Source organism: Hylobates moloch, unplaced genomic scaffold, assembly GCF_009828535.3.
Source record: "Hylobates moloch isolate HMO894 unplaced genomic scaffold, HMol_V3 SCAFFOLD_7, whole genome shotgun sequence".
Taxonomy (NCBI): Eukaryota; Metazoa; Chordata; class Mammalia; order Primates; family Hylobatidae; genus Hylobates; species Hylobates moloch.
The window spans coordinates 14,526,426-14,544,967 of NW_026652282.1; the positions used below are offsets into that span (position 1 = coordinate 14,526,426).

Genomic DNA, 18,542 nt, shown 5'->3' on the forward strand with positions numbered 1-18,542 from the left:
AGGGAGACTTCCAGGGTGTCCCTGCCTGAACAAGTCTTAGTGTTACTGGCCCAGCCCACCCCTTCTGGGTTTTTTGTGTTTTTTGGGGGATAGTCTCACTCTGTTGCCCAGGCTGGAGTACAGTGTACAATCATTACTTAGTGCACCCTCAACCTCTGAGGCTCAAGCAACCCTCCTGCCTCAGCCACCTGAGTAGCTGGGACTACAGGTGTGTGCCACAATGCCCACCTGATTTTTACTTTTATTTTTGTTGAGACTGGAATCTCACTATGGTACCCAGGCTGGTCTTGAACTCCTGGCCTCAAGTAATCCTCCCACCTCGACTTCCCAAAGTGCTGGGATTACAGGCATGAGCCACCGTGCCCGACCCCACCCCTCTTGTTTTGAAGAACAGGAACCTGAGGCTCAGAGGAGAAGTGACTTGCTCAAGTTCACACAGCATGGAGTACACTGACTCCCAGACCCGTTCTCCTTCCTTAAAGGCACATTACCCCACCTGTTGCCTCTGTTTCACATTTCAAAGGATGTTGAGGAGCACTTGAGTTTAACACACGAGCTATAGAGTCAGCACAGTCAGTCACCCAAGTTTAGAACATCTCTATTGGAACCAGCATCTAATGCCAAAGTATGTGGGATGGCTTTATTCAACCAACAAAATGTCAAAAAGTTTGACAGGTGAGGAGCTTGCTCATAAAAAGAAGAACGCCCCCATGCCTTGACTCAGTGATATCTAATAGATAAGTCATTGAAATGAAGAAATTCAGGACTCACATGAACTTTTCATGACTGTTGGAATGTTGTTTTATACATCTGGGACTCAGTTTCCTCTTTTGTAACATGGGGGGACTGCCCTACTCTCACTCAGGCCTCCTTGGAGCCAGTGGTGCCTGCTGGGGAGGAGTCAAACCTAGCCTCCCAGGAGCTGCCGGAGGAGGAATTGCTGTGGGCCCCAAAGGATGGGCAAGTGGGAGCACCAAGGAGGAATTGGAGGGAGGACGCCACCAGCTCCCAGGCCTGGTTTTCCAAGCCTCTACTACCTTCAACCTGCCCACAAAGGATCTATGCTGGGTTTGGGGGCCCACATGGGCCTGACTGCAGGGCTGGAGTATGGAACTAGATTTGTGTCCATTCATTTTTATTCATTCTTTCAAAAATGATGTGGGCACCTACTGTGTGCCAGGCATGCATCTCTTATTCCTCCAACCTGATACCACTTTCTTTGTAGGCAGGTTGCCATCTCTCTTGGCTCCATTCTCAAGATATTAACCAAATCCATATTATCCCATGATTATCTGCTTTTAACAGGGCTTCTTTAAGGCTCCCATTTCCTGCAGAGGTAAAGGAGTAAGTCTGTAAGGGAAGAATGCCAGTCCCTAGACAGCTGGAAGGGGTGATGTTCATGCAAGGATCTCTCTAAGGAAAAGAACAAATGTATATTTTCCAGAGATGGCTGCTGCTGATACTAACAGGAATGAACCGCCTTCCTCAGGTCTTGGCGAACCTCAGCATCACAGAAGAAAATCATAAAGAGCTGCTGGTGGTGGTAGGGGACACTCACCTGGACAGGGGACTGTGAGAGTCAGCAAGTGCCCATCCCTGCATTGGGCCAATGCCCTACAGTTCGGTTGGACACCCAGAACCCCAAGCACCCTCAGGTGCTGCTGCTGGAGCAGCCATCTCATGCAAGAGCTCAGGTCACGTTTAAGGTCTTGGGCCAAGGTCTATCATCTTAAAGAGCTATGGTTTTTGGACATTTTTCTGGCAACAAAGAAACCTCTTAAATTTGGAACAAAGAGGAGGAAAAAACCTGCCTCTGGAAGAGAAAATACTTCTAATTAGATTGAGATACAAAGGTTAAATTTTTGTTCTGGGAAAAAGACTGTTTATAATCCTGTGTCATTAGCAGGACATTTTCCAGAGACCAGTGTGCCAGAAATAGACCCTCTGAGGGGTCACTGGAAGGAAGGGGTGCAGATTTCTGAAGTACAAAGAACTGGAGTTCAGATTTTCCCCTTCTTCTAACGCATGTGAATCCCTTGCCACCCTTTGGCATGGAGACAGTGTCAGCCTCACCCTGGGCACTGCGCCCCGTATGAGAGTGGTTAGGAGTATAAGCTTTGAACTTAGACAGGCCTAGGTTCAAACTTCAGCTCTGCCTAATTTTGCTAGCTGTGTGACCTGGGGCAACTAAGTTCTCAGCCTCAGTTTCTCTCTGTGTAAAATGAGGATTAAAAACAAACCTGTCACATTGGGTGGTTGTAATGATTAAAGGAGATAAGCTAAGTAAAGTACTTGGCACAGTGCCTGACACACAGAAAGTGCTCAGTAAATCATGGCAATTATCATTGTCATCATCATCATTGGTACCATCATCAATGTCATTAGCATTATTGTTGTCACCACTGTCGATACAGTCTTCATCTTCACCATCATTCTCATAGTGCTATCATCATCATTGTGCCATTGGCATCACTGGCATCATCAGATCCACCGGCCATATTTCTTGTGAGCATCTTGAGTAGTATCACCCATGCTCCCTTTGCACCTGAATGGGTTTATACATTCGCAACCCTGTTTGTTCAAAGATTCATTTAAAAATCAGCTACTAGGAACTAAGAAGGCACTTACCATAGGATTGGTGTTACACCTGATGGGAAGGTTTCCAGGCCAGCCCACAAAAACCCACCTAACACCCAACATAGCTGAAATGAGCATTTGAAGTGAAAACAGAAAACAATGCTCTCCCAATGTTACAAATTAAAATATAGTGGGAAGACAAATAAATACACACATCTGTTTCTTATTCAGACTGAAAGGCTGGGGGAGAAAGAAAAGGTGGCCAGAACCTTTTGTATCTTGAATATGGACTCATGAGCACTTTCAAGGGTTCTGAAGTTACTGTTGATTGACCGCACATAATTTCACTTCATATTCTTCAGTTTCCTTCTCCTTTGCACAAGAGCTTAAGTAGCTCTCCTCTCCTACTTTTCAGTGGTCATGAAGCTCATTTACTCACAAAAACATGGAAGAAGTGGAAGCGGAGAGGACGAGGGTAAGGATAAGAGGGAGAGAGAAAGCAAAGAGCCTTTTTGAGGTAACTAGGCAAGAGTTGAAGGAGAGAAGATTCAAAAGTTCATGTAGGTCCAAAGGAAAGATTGGTTAGCTGTAACAGAAGAGTGAAAGAACACAGAGAAACTGAGGAAAGCTGTGAGGAAAACACTGAATGAGAGTTACTCAGCTGGCCACAAGGGGATGCTGTAACCCACAATAGCTTGGTTGCAGGACAGCAGGGTGGAGGGAGAGACAGGACTGGAACTTCTTAGCACAGTGAAGACATGGTAAAAAAAATAAAATATAGCATTGTTCACAAGTTTGAGTACTGCAAGTACTTAGGGAAGGTGCTCCAAATTTGGGCAGAACTTCTCCTATGCCTCTAAAATCATCAAGCACGTACCCTTGTGACTTGGCTGAGTTATCAGTCCCAGGAAAAAAATCTAAATTTACCTTCTTTCTGTGTCTAATATTTATTTTTGCCTACCCCCCAGCTCCCCCAATCCCTCCTTGGATAGTCAGAACTAGGTTTCTCCCATCAAAATTGGGTTTTCCAGAAAGAAGCTGATAAACTCATTCTCAATGAGGTGCATGACTGATAAGGCTGAAGTATTATGTTCCTTTATTGGTACAATAAAGATAATCCAGCCAGTAATAAAGCTATGGGCAAAGAAATTAAACTATAATTGAGTCATTTCAGATACTGGTCATGGGGAGGAACCTTCCTAACTGTCTTGAAATCTCTCTATAGAGACAAGAACCTACAACTATCATTAAGTTTGCTGGGCCCATTGGAAGGCATCTGAGATCAAATAAAGGGGGCAGGGGCATGACCTTGACCCTTAAGCACTCAGAACTAAGGAAGGACATGAATGTGAGTCAATTATTCATTCCTTTATAGACACAATCAGCAAACACTTATTGCTCACCCAACACGAACCTCCTGAGTATGTGCCTCCCTGGTGCAGAGATTTTAGCAGCATCCAAAGTTGTCCAGGGCCCTGTTACTGAACTGGCTACCTCCTGAAACGCTGGTTTCTGTCTTACCAGGTTTCCATGCAGAAGTTAGGGCTCTCAAAGGACTGTACCCCCATGCACAACACACTACTGCAGCGCTACAGCCACAATGGAACTTCATGACCATCACCAATCATGTGCTTTGAATCATTACTAACGATGGTGATGAACAGGGCAAGGCGAGTGAAGAGAGGAGGCTGTTGGGTTTTGGTGAACCCAACTAGCTAGTTGTCTTAGCTTGGGCTCCCCCACAAACAGGCCCTAAGGCAAGGATTAACTGAAAGTAATTTATTTGGGAGAAGATCCCAGATAACACCAGTATAGGAGTGAAGTGGTGAGACAGGGAAAGCAAGGAAGCCAATTTATCAAACAAGTTACCACTGTGGGCAACTGAAGCTCAATTCCACTGGGGAGACCTCAGAGTCATCTCAACTGAGAGGCTAGGAAGTTGGGGTGTTTATTCACCCGCCGCCATCCATCACTGGCCAAGGGCTGCTCCTGGAGGATGTAGTCATTCCTTGGCACTTCCAGCTAGCCCAGCATGCAGATCTAGTGTGCTCCTGGGACAAAAACCAAAAACCAAAAACTCACACCTTTAGCGAGCATCATGGATGTTTGCAGTAAGTAGCATTTGGTGTATAAAAGGCCAGTCTGGGCAGGAAATGGCAGGACACCGACAAGTGTCTGCTACACCAGCCATGGCCTGGAAAGTCTCAATGCTTATGTGAATATCTAAATGTCATTAATTTAGGCCACCATGACCAAATATTTCCCCAGTTGGTGGTACCTTGTGTAACCCCTGTGAAGAAGACACTCCTTTATAATAACAGTATTCACACCACAGGGGAATCAGCTCAAAAGGGGTGTGACTGAAGATCTTATAAAAAAACAAGACACACGAGGGGGCCAGAGATGACTATCTTTCCAAAAGCAAAACGTTCAAGAGATGGTCAGCATAGCTAATGTGTTCCTTTGCTAAAATGTAACTGGGGCCCTCCAGAAAGTTCTTTGAATCATATTTGTGCTGGCTGGAATGCAAGATGTTCCTGGGATGAGTCACAGAGGGAGTTTCTTTTCTGGTGATCTTGTGTTCCAACTCGGGGACCAAAAATCAATAAATAAACAAACACTACTTCACTTCATCAGCTGCATGCTGCCTAATAATAATAATAATAATAACCTCGACCCGAGAAGTACAGACAATGCAGGAAGGAGAGGGTGGAGAGTACTCATCTTTTAGACAGGGAAGCTTCTTTCCGGAATTCTGTTTTGTCAAAAGCACCCTTCTGCCTAGAGGCGCAAAGAGCAGAACAACATCCTCTGCAGAATCTTAGGGTTGGTGAGGCTTTTGAAGTCCCTAAAAACTCACTGTATGTATCCTAAAGCAAGTATCATGGTTGGAGCTAATATAGCATAAACAATACAAAGTCGGGGTGGGGGAAGGAAAAAGATCGGCTGTATAACATCTGGCTAGTTAGCAATAACCATTTTGGTATTATTTCCTATTTTATTTGGGGGAAGAGTTCTAGAATGCATGTGTTTGCACGCATGCATGTGCGCACGTGCACGCACACACACACACACACACACACAGTGGCCAAGTAGGAGTGAAGCCACCTGTTGTTCCTCTAATAGTCAAGGGGGATCCTTAAATCAGGATTCTCCCTCCTCACCTGTTCCACCTCAGGAATTTTTCCCTCTGAATTCCAGTTATCAAATCTTTATTGTTGCAGGTGACCTGTGAACTGGACCTTGCCACATGAGTAGGATTTTGGCGCAGGAGATGGTAGAATGGAGGAGGGTTTTCCAAAAGTGCAGGACAGAAGGAAAGGCAGAAGAGGACAGCTGTGTCTGGGGCAGGCTAGTAGGTTAGGTGCCTGAAGCCCAGGGCTGGTGAGGGCTTAGGGGAGAATCAAGAGTGCTTCAAACAGTAGAGGGGTTATCTATTAGGTTGGTGCAAAAGTAATTGCGGTTTTTGCCATTCCTTTCAATGGTAAAAACTGCAATTACTTTTGCACCAACCTAGTAGCTCTTTTAAAGGGTGTTCAGAATCACCCATCAATTAACCTTGTGCCCTAAAGGACTGACAACTCAACCGACACAATCTTGATGCTCTCCCAGGCCCTGATGAGCAGGAAGCCATCAATTCACTAGTGAGCCATTAGGTTGGGAGGAAAAGATAAAACCGTTTAATTTGCAGGGCTTTGCTAGCTCCTCCTCCTCCTCCTCCTCCTCCTCGTCCTCCTCCTCCTCCTCCTCCTCCTTCTTGCTCTTCTTTCTTTCTTTCTCTCCCTCTCTTTCTTTCTTTCTTTTTCTTTCTCTCTCTATTCCCCCCACCCCCACTTACTCTCTCTCACACACACACTGACAAGTTGATAATAAACCATTTACTAAGCATTTACCATGCACCCCACTAGGTATTTCACATTTATTTTCTCATCTCAGTTTCTAAGCATCCCCAGCAGACTGGTACCACCTTGGTGTGACTGGGTTTGTTGGATTGTTGCTTCCCACCCCGCCAACTCCCCACCCCCAGGAACTGAGCTGTGAATCCCCCGGGAATGGTTGTTTTGATGGGAGGGAGGGTCAGAGCTTTCCAGAACATGCACGACATTCACTGCAGGGAAGGCACTTCTGGAGGAGATGGAGGAGAGAGAGAGCAAAGGAGCAAAGGTTCCTGGTTGTGTGCAGACAGCAGGTGAGAGTAGAGAAAGGCAGGAAGGAAGAAGTAGAGATGTCTTCGGTCTCTGACCAGAACCTAGGATTTCTCAGCCTGCATCTGCACCTCAGGCAGGTCTGCCTAGCTTTGCTGTCTTGGCCCAGCCCTGCTTGGACTTCCCTCTCCACCATTACCACTGCAGCTAGCGAATATTGGCCCGTGAAGGACACAGCTTGAAATAGGTGCTCCCTTTTCTTTTTGGAGCTCAATTCTCACTTCCCATGCCTCTGGTCCAGCTTGCATCCCAGGCAGGGGTTCATTCCCGTGCCTCCCAGAAATATTTCATCTGTGGCTGACTGGTCAGCTGTTCACCAAACCCATCTCATCTTCTTCCTGGACTACATTTCCCAGCCTCCCTTGCAGTTGGGTGTGGCCATGGGCCTGAGTTCTAGCAAGGGGAACGTGAGTTGAAAGTGAGGGGCACCACTTTCAGGCCTGGATCCTACAAAGCTTCCTTCCATATGTGATGCTCCAACCCTTTTCCCCTTCCCCTCAGCTTGATGCAAAAGGAACTTTTAGAAGCGCCCTGTTGAAGATAGTGGGCCCTGAGAGCTTCATTTCTCCTGCTGAGTTGCGACATTTTCATTCTCACACTCCTATTAGAAAAAACAAATTTTGAACATTCCCCTTAACACACACACACACACGCACACACACATATAATTAGATTTATATGCCTTCCTATATTTATTACATACACTATAAAATAAAAAACAGGAATTAAAAAGATTAGATGATAAAACAAACATAAATAAGTTTTATGATACCTCAGGGCATGACCTTACCTCCTCTCCCTGGGAAGACCTTGGGCCCTCCTGCTGTTTATGGCCAGTTTCTGATGCTTGGCTCCACTTCTCCTATTTTGTCCTGTGGCTGTCACAGTGTGATTCAGAGTGTTCCCTGCGCAGGGGCCCTCCTCTTCTCCACTCTGACTCTCTTGCCAGCCTCCTTCCCCTTCCCTAGTTCCCCGCTCTAGGGCTTCGGCCTTGAGCTTGCCCTGAGGCAGCCCATAGACAGCCCTCAGGGCTGGAAAGACTCTGCTTTAGGGACAGGGATGATTAGTAGAAACCTCCTGTCCGTAAACATTTAACACCTGGTTTCCCTCCTATGGGACCTTTTCAGTGTCTGAGCTGGCATTGACTGACATGCTGGAAAATTCTTTAAAATGTCCTTAAAAAACAACTAAGCAACCATATCTCATCCATTACAATAGCTAAACATTTAAAAGACTAGAAACACCAAAAGTTGGTGAGGCTATGGTGCAAGTGAAATAACTGTCCACCACTGGTCAATGGCACCACTACTTGGGAGAACTGTCTCGAACCTTCTAGAAAAGTTCAGTAACTACCTGCCCTGTTGTCAGCCATTCCACTCCTGGGTATTCTCCCAAAAGAAATGAAAACCTATATTCATAAAAGACTTGTACTCAGATGCTCATTGCAGTCCTATTCATGAGAACCACAAACTGGAAGCAACCTAAATGTTGGTCAAAAGGTAAATGCCACACCCAAACCGTGGAATACTACTCAGCAATAAAAAGCAATGCACTGCTGCTACAGGTAATGGCACAATTGCATCTCAAAACCACCATGTTGAAGGAAGGAAGCCAGATACAAAAGTGCAAGTGCACATGCTGTAAGAGTTCATTGACACAAAGTCGAAAAACAGGCAAAAATACTTACAATGCTAGAAATCAGAAAGTGGCTGCTCCAGGGAAGGAGGAGAGGGAATGAATTGGAAAGCAGCCTGAAGGGCCTTTCTGGGGTGACAAGACTGTTTTATAGCCTCTTTCAGGTGGTTACAAAGGTATGTACAATTGTCAAAATGTATCCATCTGACCACTTACGAATTTAGGTTAATTATCCCTTGATTCAAGAAAAGAGACATTAAAAATACTATTGAATAACCACAGAAAGGAGAAAAACCCTCAGTGGTTCTGCATGTGTGCATTGTGGGTTTTCACCACTCCTGAGCCCAGTGTGGAGAGGGGAGCTGGAGTGAAGACTGTTGGTTAGCCAACGGGTGAGGACACTTCCCTGGGCACCTGCCAGGAGGACCCTTACAAAGGAGGCAGCAATGTCAGCCCCCAAACACAAACACTCAATGAAATAAAGCAACAGGGGCCCTGAGGAAGCTGGCTTGAGAGTGTGGGATAGATAGCAGGCTTTGAGCCAAAACCACTTTCCAAGAAATGCCAATGTTTTTGTATTTGGGAACGGAGAGGGAGTATTAAGGCAAGCAAGAGCCAAAATGTGTTGGTCTTTGGACAACAATTGTGCTCAACTGAGGGGGCCCTGTGGGAGAGACTTCAAAGTGCTGCTACTGAGACCTCCTCTGTGGGTCTCTGGGATGCGGCACCCATAAAAGCACCGACTGGAGTGGAAAGTCAGAACTTCCTTAAAGGCAAAGGCCTCCTATTTTGCATGCTGGAGAGGAATATTCTATTTCCCTAGTAAGAGGCTGGCCAAAGTCACACCCATATACCTTCAAATAGCTAGCGGAAGCTTGTGATCTATGGCACAGGAATGAGCTTCTGAGTCAAGCCTGCACACATATCCTGGTTCTGACCTCTTAAGAACTGTGTGGCCTTGGGAAAGTGACTCGGCCTCTCTGAGCTGCAGTTTCCTTGCCTGCGAAATGGGGAAAATGGCACCTACTACTGGCAAAGTAGAAACTGCCTGAAGCCTAGTGAATGCTGAACACAGAATCATATTTGAGCTCCAAGGGTCTTTCCAGATTGTCTATGCCAACCTCTCAGCTGAAGAAGGAATCCTCTCCAGCCAAATCAGCATTCTTTTGTAAAAAGAAAAAAAAAAAATACAGACATTTAGAGACAGGGTCTCACTCTGTCACCCAGGCTAGAGTGCAGTGGGACAATCATAGCTCACTGTAGCCTCCAACTCCTAGGCTCAAGAAATCCTCCCACCTTAGCCTCCCAAGTAGCTGGGACTATAGGTGTGAGCCACTGTGCCCAACCTTAAATTAGCATTCTTTTTTTCTTTTTAATTTTTGGATCTGAAGTATACCGAATTTGCATAATCATTATCCTTGGATCATAACAATGTTCCATGCATGGTCCACTTTTTTGGTTTTATTCTAAAAATTGTTTTTAATATTATCCAATTTAAAATAATAAAATAAATGTGTGAACCGTCCCCCGACTCAACAACATGTAGGTCTGTCACTGGACTTTCCAGTCTATTTCATCAGTCCCTTTGTCCACCCCTGTGCCAGCACCATGTTGTCTTCTTATACTTTCTGATGGTGCTAGGCACTAAGAAGAAAGTCAATCAGAGTAAGTGGATTGAGAGTGATGGGGAGCAGGGTGTGGGGAAGGGCCTGCTTTGGAGAGGGTGATCAGGGAAGGCCTCTTGTTGAGCAAAGATCTGAAAAAGGAAAAGGAGACACCATGGCATCATGGCATAATGACATTCCAGCACTCTAAGGAGGGGTGTGTGTGTGTGTGTGTGTGTGTGTGTGTGTGTGTGTATGAAAGAGAGAGAGAGACAGCGAGAGAGACAGAGAGGTGGGAGAAGGGGAGAAGGAGAGGAGCTAACAAATTTCAGAGTGGTAGGAAAGAAAGGCAGGGGATAGATAACATATGGCTTTCTAATTTCCATTTTTACAAAGACTATTTAGTACAACTCATTGTATAGCTGGGGAAACAAAGGCTCAGAAAAGGTGACTTGGCCTAGGCCACACAACTAGGTAGGGACAGGGTTATGGTTAGAATTCAAGGCTCTGTGCACCTTTGTGTTGACCCTCTGGGCCCTCAAATGATTTTCATTCCACACAATGCCTCCAAGCAGCTTTCAGGTAATGAAGTGACAAACAGTATACTGAAATAGTGTTCTTCCAAGCAGAAGTTCTTTACCATGCAAAAGATTATTTGAAGACTAATTAGGATTCTGAAATTATTTAATGGCTAATTCCTTAGGGCCATGTCAAAAATCCATGTGAATATTCCCAAATTATTTTCTTATCATAGGCAATATTAATTCTCAAGAGAAAAACCAAACACATGCTAGTGACATTCTTAGAAATCTGAGTTGGGTGTTATCATATAAGCACAAGCAAGAGTTTGTCTTAATAACTGAGAAATATACAATTAATAATTTTACATTTATTTTAATACAATTCCTTCAGTTCAATAGATGACAAGAATTCTTATTCCTAATATTGTGGATGTAAATATTAACGTCAGGGTTTTAAAAGTTCACTTACCCCCTCTCTTTTGAAACTCTGAGCTGGGTACAAGATAAAAACAGGAGAGAGACCCGTGACTAAAGACATTTGAGTAAGTCTTACCTGCATTCCCTATTAAACCTTCAGGGTAAATGGATTTCTCAAATCTGTTTTCTTCTTTGGGCAGCTAATCCTTTCCTTCCAGGAGGAGATTTCAGCCCCTCCACTCTCTGCCTCGTCTATGGCAACAGCCCCATGTGCTGTTTCCATCTTGCATCCCCACATTAGGCTCTGATACAACTGCAGAAATTATGACTCAAGAGATCACAATTACTGACTTCCGAGAGCCTCTGATTTCTCCTAGAAGAATGAGCAGAGGAGAAGTTCTAGGTATTTTCAAAGACAGATGAATTCAGGCTGTTTTGAATCATGCCCAGGCTTTTCTCAGTCTCTCTTTTTTCTTATGAGGACAATTCTAAAAGTATGCAGATGGGAGAGTGCTAACTGCAGAGGGTTCTGCCTGCCCTTGGCACAGGTAAGAACCGTCTACTTTTAGTTACTTAAGTTATGTCTCCACGAGATCAAGACAACTTGGTCCAGTGGATGCAATGAAAGTGACTCAAGCTGTTGAATGATTCTCTTCCTAAGCTCTCTGTCCTAAGCCACTCTGCCACTGTGAGGGCATAGGGATGCTGATAGATCTCATAGGTGTACACTCACTCGTCCCCTGAAGTTCTGTTTTGAGAAAGAAAATACAATGCAAAGGCATAATAAATCCAAGAGAAGTCCTTCTGACTTAGAAGAGGCCTCACTTAAATGAAATGAGATGTAGATGCCCAACTCAGCCACTGACTGGCTGTGTGAACACTGGCAACTCCTTTAGACTCTCTATGCCTCAGTTTCCTCATCTGTAAAGTGGGAGTGATGACAGTGTATATGCCACAGGGTTGTTAAGAAGGGTAGGTGAGTTCACATGTGCAAGATGCTTGAAACAGTTCCTGGCACATGGTAAATACTCAGTAGGGGTTAGCTATTGTTATTATAACAAAAGATAGGGAGCCAAGTGACCTTCACTGTGGAATCCTAAATAAATAAGGCGAGGATTATATTTGAAACTATAAATAAACAATAAATAAGATGAAAAGAGGGATGATTTTTCTTCTCAGCAGCTTTTCCATGGCAATGGTCAGTCTATTCAAACATAAGCCTGGCATGGTGCTGGCCTCCCATGGCCCACAGTAGGCAAGATGTGTGGTGGGACAGTAACTATCATCAAGTCTAAAGTGACAAGTGTAAGGTCAAGAGCAGAGGTGGTGGGGACCTGATGCAGGATTTTCATCAGGCTAGACTCTCTAGGATAAAGGGTGGAGAGGAACAATCAACTCTGGCTGCACAAGAGACTTTGATCAGGTAGCTTTGAAAGACCCAGATAAGTCTACAGCCATACCACCCTGAACCCACCAAATCTCGTTTGAACGACCCAGATTACCAGGCCACACCCAAGGCCAGTGAAATCAAAATCATCCATGGTCGGGCCTGGGCATCGGGATTTGTTTAGAGCTCCCCAGGTGGTTCTGATGTGCAGCCAGGGGGGAACAACCCTCCTCCCAAGTCTGGATCCCCTTTCACCACTACGTAAATGGATGGCTTATCCTGGCCAGTCTTCAGGAGGCCCAGACACAATCTCAATTCTCTTCAAAGAGACAAAGAGAAAACCCACCAAGTCCCACCCAGGGCAGGAATCAATTAATATTTGTTTACAGGTCCACAGTGCCTGGTATACAGTCTTGGTGCTGAATCAATAACTGAATGAATAGATGAATAAATAGATGAATGAATGAATGAATGAACGAACAAACGAATACAGCTGCATAGCAAATGTCTGCAAATAAGGAAGTAAATTGGTTAATAACTTTCTGGAGGGCAATTTAAAATCATTCATATCCACTGACCTAGAAAATCTACTTTTTGGAATCACCTCAAGGAAATGCAGGCCCTGGCTGGATTTTCTCCCAAGTGCCTGCAGTGCTGATTAAAGGGAGATCCAAGGGCTATAGAAGTGAAGAGTAGACACTCTAGGGCAATGGTGCTCTTGCAATCCCATTTCCACAGGGAGGCGAGAGAGGGGCACCCTCAGACAAGGACCATACTTTTTTCTTTCATTAGGATTTGGGATTTGCACAGACTTTCAGTTAAGAACTCAGTGCAGACTCCAGAATTCAGTGGCCTAAGCATGAAAGAGACTCTTCTAGGTAGGAGAAAGCTGATTGGAAAGTCCTGCCAGCCAGTCAGTTAGGCCTTTAAAAAAATCACAGTAAGGCAAAGTCCAATGTCTGATTTTAAGCAGAGCAGCCCCCCAGGATGAGTTAACTGCAAAATGTGCCCCTGTGTGGTTAATGATGTGACCCAATCTTGCCAGCTGGTATGAACGAAGGTGTCAGCAATTTGAAGCCTTGTCCAACACTGCAGATGGTTATTAACTTGGGGAAGTTAGGAACCTTCCCTTTCTGCAAATGGGATGGATTTACCTTTGAGTCCATCTTGAAGGCATTACACATTAGAGGGAATCCATTCATCAAGACCCAGGGCTTGCTCCTCAAGACAGGAAGAACAGCCTGCATCTACCGTGCAGGTGATGAAGGGCTTTCTCCACTGTGTCTGCAACAGCATTATAATGGTGGGGCTTTGAATCAGGGGCTGGAATCAACAGGAACAGAATTTTGCAAATATGCCTTTGAAAGTCAAACCATCCCATCTGAAGCTATTAAATGTGCTTGTATGTACTTCTTGGTACTTAAGAGAAAATAGAATCATCATTCCCTGGGCAAGACCACTTATAAGAAATTTGGTCCAGAAAAAATATTATTCTTGTGTTACAAAATCAAAGCAGTGGGGGGAAAAAATCAAAGGAAACGATCACTCAGGAAAAATGTCCCAGTTCCAAAATGCTGCAGGAGACCACATAAAAAGCACAGTAATATTTAAGCTTGTGCTAAACAGATTTTTTCTACAGTCACTTTTTACCAAGTGTAAGTTTCTATATGCTCTGTCAAATGCCTCTTTAAGGATTTATTCTGAGGGATTTTCTGCCATTCTTGGGCTTAAAGGTTCAGGCAAGGTTAAGGGGCTGGATGGACTTTGGAAGTGAAAAGCCACATAGGGGACAACCATGAGAACATGGCACTGAGAAGGCTGAGGTCAACCCTCTGTGCCCTGCCTGGCCCATTTATAAAGGGCCTAGATAGTTCTCCTGAGTCACAGGCAGCCCTTGGCCTCAGCCAGCCATTCTGCAATGAACATGGGTCATGAATGTCAGAGTTCCAGGGGCTGTGCATGTGTAGCTGGGCTGGTACTGTCCCATACTGGGAAATCATCAAGGGGGTTGATGGTGGGCAGGTAGTGATGTCTTAGATACCAAGGATGACATCACCACTGCAAACATCATTGTGACCATTACAGTAAGTCTTACTGAAGAAAGAATAAAACCAAGTAATTCCCTGAAAACTGACCAAAGCAGTATTAAGAAATGTTTTTGAATTATTGATCCCTTCAAATGCAAGTGCCTATTGCTTGGTGAAACCATATGTTCTAAAACAAAAAGGCAAAGAGAACAGCTGCTCTCTACTTCTCCACAGAGGTCACATTGACCTCCATGTAGCCAGATCCACTGAGAGATTCTCTTGGCCCTCATCTCATTCATCTCAGCAGTGTTTGACACAGTTGACTATTCCCTCCTTCTTTTAAAACATAAATCAAATAGTTTTATTTGTCTGCATAAAACTCTCCAAGGCATCTCATTGTACTTTAAAATAAAAGCCAAGCCCTACAAAGCCCTATCTGATCTGGCCCCACTTCAACCCATTCCAAGAAGGTACCAAACTCCTTACTGCCTCAGGGCCTTTGTACTGGCCATTTCCTCAGCTTGGAATGCCCTTCTCACAACTGGTTCCTTCTCAGCTGAGTCTCAAATCAAAACAGCCTTCTTAGATAGAGAAGGTTCTATGACCATTTGGAACAGTCACCACCTCCATCCGTTTTCCTCTCTCATATCAATCTCAGTGTGTCTTTCCTTCAGCACCTATCACATTTGCAAGCTATCTTTTTTTTCCTTTGTTTTCTGTTTATAGTCTGTCTCTTCTACTTAACCTGGAATGTTAGCTCTCTGGGAGCAGAGACCTCACCCAGCACCCAGAATAATACCTGGTTCATAGACAATGCTCAATGAATATTTATTTGGAGGGAGGAAGGAAGGGAGGGAGGGAGCGAGAGAGTGAAGGAGGGAGGACAATGTTCCCAACTAGTGTGTCCAAAGACTGATATACCTCAAATTCATTACAGAGGTGCTACCAAATATTGAATAGTGAATTGATATGGTTTGGCTCTGTGTCCCCACCCAAATCTCATTTAGAATTGTAATCCCACATGTCAAGGGAGGGACCTGGTGGGAAGTGCTTGGGCCATGGGGCTGGTTTCCCCCGTGATAGTGAGTGAGTTCTCACAAGATCTGATGGTTTAAAAGTGTGACACTTCCCCCCTCATGCTCTCTCTTTCCTGCCACCATGTAAGATGTGCCTTGCTTCCCCCTTGCCTTCCACCATGATTGTAAGTTTCCTGAGACCTCCCCAGCCATGTGGAACTGTGAGTCAATTAAATCTCTTTCCTTTATAAATTACCCAGTCTCAAGTAGTTCTTTATAGCAATGTGAAAACAAACTAATACATAGATTCCATTTATTTTGGCTACAGCTGAAGATATAGAGAGTTGAGTCATTGTCACATGGAATGTTCAGTTAATGCAGGGTAAAGCAGCATTCGACTTATGATGAGTAAGAGGCACTGCATTGGGGAGCTAAGGCCAGATGGCCTGCTCACTGGGATATGGAGAACTTGACTTTGAGACTATATAGGAGAGCATGGCCAGGGCAGTGGGCTCTGCTTCTACAGCAGCCCTTAGTGCAGAGAGGGAGGGAGTGAACTCTGTGATCCCCTTGCAGGCCACACAGAATCATGGCTCAGAACCCCGCCCAAGTTACTGTTGGCCCATAACCAAACTCAGTTCCAGGAAGGTAGGGTGGGACCTTGTTCGACAACCAATAAACATTTGTTGAGTGGCTGTATTTAACAGAACTTCTTCATCCATATTATTTATGTTTTATTTACAATACACTTTTATACACAGTGCCAGGTACTCTTCTAAATGTTTACAAATATTCAAGCCTCACAAACACCCCTAAAAGAGAGATGCTGTTATTATTACTACTTTAAAGATGCAGAAACTGAGGCATGAAAAGAATAGGGAACTTGCTACTCAGTTGCAGAGCTGGAACATGAACTTATTGTAGCCTTGGCTCCAGAATCTATGCTCTTAACCACCAGCCCATGCTATCAAGAGTGTCTACTGCCACAGCACTAGCACCATGTACCAAGAACAGGTGGGTGGGATGGCAGCATGGGAAAAGGGTGAATGGGGCAAGTGGGTATTTACCCTTTAAGGGATCGCTGGGTTAAGTCTCATATGCTTCATATACCACTTTTTGGTGCCACCTCTGCAGGCTGAGGGAAGGTGGGGAGGTTGAAGCTTGGGGGTCCATTTCCAACCCAGTATCCCTAACCCTGCAGGAGATCTCTTCTTCCCTTCATGTTTCTACTATAGTTCTAGGCCAGCAATTCTAAACATGGTACAATTCTGTCTCTGTTGCCAAGAGGACATTTGGCAATGTCTAGGGACATTTTTGGTTGTCCCTAACTTGTGGGAGGTGGGGAGGTTCTACTGGTACTGAGTGGGTAGAGGTCATGGATGCTGCTAAACATCCTACAAGCCATGGGACAGCCCCCCCCGCAGCACAAAATAATCTGGTCCCAAATGGTAGTAGTGCTATGGGTGGGTCACCCTGGTCTTGGTCCAGAGACTACCTTTCAGAAAATTAATAAGAAAGGTGGTAAGGCCATCAAAGGCAGGCCCATCTGTGAATCACCGAGAAATGCCAGCTGCACCATTACAAAATCTGCAGGGAAGAGGCAAAGACCTTCCTGCTTGCCTCCCTCTCTCTCCTGATTCCTGGAACCACAGCCTCTCCCTCCTGCCGAGAAGCTAAGAACAGCTCTGGCCCACATGGCACATAACAGAGGTTGTTAATACCCGCTTCCTTTGGCAGCTTCTTAATGCTCTTGGCTTGGCATTTGGTATTCCTCGAGTCCTTTTGCCTAATTACACTCTAGAGATGAAGGGAAACCTATGTATAATTCAAAAATGAACGGCCCTACCGTTGATTCCTCTAAAACATGCCAAATCAGAGTAGAACTATGCTACTCCTCCAAATAGATTACGGGGATCTCTGGAGAAGTAAGTGGACCTTGATGAGCCCAAGCTGGACCCCAGGGCAGAGCACAAGAGAATTTAGAATGCTCTTTATGGATGATAAAATGAAGAAAACTCAGGATCAGATTTAGGATGGAAGAGAGTGGGGGAACTACGTGGTACGGTAAACCCAGAAGGCCCAGGCTTGATTGCTGGCTGTGTCCCTGAGCTCTGTGGCCTGGGATTATCACTCCGCTTTTCCCATGTGTAAAACAAGGTTTGAGACACCCCCATAAAGATACTGGGAGGGTTGGTGGAGGAGGCCGTCAAGGGCCTCACACTGCATGTGGCTTAGAGTAGAGCCTTATCAAATTTTTGTTTGCTCACTTGCCAATGTTCATCCTTTTATTCACTTATCACCATTTATCCTTTTAACCATCTCAAAACCCGAGGGATCCAAAAGCTATTTATGCCTCTAGCTCACCAACTCAGGAGGAGTAGGATGTCCTGAGCACTCAGTAGAATAATAATGAACAAAAATAAACCTGAGGAGCACTGGATGTGACTTGATTTGCAGTCATTTCAAGGAATCATAGAGTTGATTGGATTTTAAAATTGGGCTTCAGCTAACGAATACATGTGCAATCCAGAGTCAAAGGCATGTGCTGAGATGTGATTTCATGGCCATCTGTATGGAAAAAAAAAAATCTCAATAAATTAGGTATTGATGGGACGTAACTCAAAATAATAAGAGTTATCTATAACAAACCCACAGCCAATATCATACTGAATGGGCAAAAACTGGAAGCATTCCCTTTGAAAACTGGCACAAGACAGAGATACCCTCTCTCACCACTCCTATTCAACATAGTGTTGGAAGTTCTGGCCAGGGCAATCAGGCAGGAGAAGGAAATAAAGGGTATTCAATTAGGAAAAGAGGAAGTCAAATTGTCCCTGTTTGCAGATGACATGATTGTATATCTAGAAAACCCCATTGTCTCAGCCCAAAATCTTAAGCTGATAAGCAACTTCAGCAAAGTCTCAGGATACAAAATTAATGTACAAAAATCACAAGCATTCTTGTACCCCAATACCAGACAGAGAGCCAAATCATGAGTGAACTCCCATTCACAATTGCTTCAAAGAGAATAAAATACCTAGGAATCCAACTTACAAGGGACGTGAAGGACCTCTTCAAGGAGAACTACAAACCACTGCTCAATGAAATAAAAGAGGATACAAACAAATGGAAGAACATTCCATGCTCATGGGT

General features: G+C 44.6%; 1 protein-coding gene across 2 annotated transcripts in view; it reads right to left on the reverse strand.

Moving 5' to 3' along the window:
- Positions 1 to 18,542, reverse strand: part of RAI2 (retinoic acid induced 2) — a 63,306-nt gene that overhangs the window by 9,600 nt on the left and 35,164 nt on the right. Inside the window, exon 1 of one of the 2 annotated variants that reach the window (XM_032756647.2) lies at positions 17,815 to 17,895. The exons of the other annotated variant lie outside the window; for it this stretch is intronic. The gene's annotated coding sequence lies outside the window, so the exon portion shown is untranslated. Of the gene's footprint in view, positions 1 to 17,814; positions 17,896 to 18,542 lie in introns of those variants that run through there. 2 annotated transcript variants of the gene reach the window in all.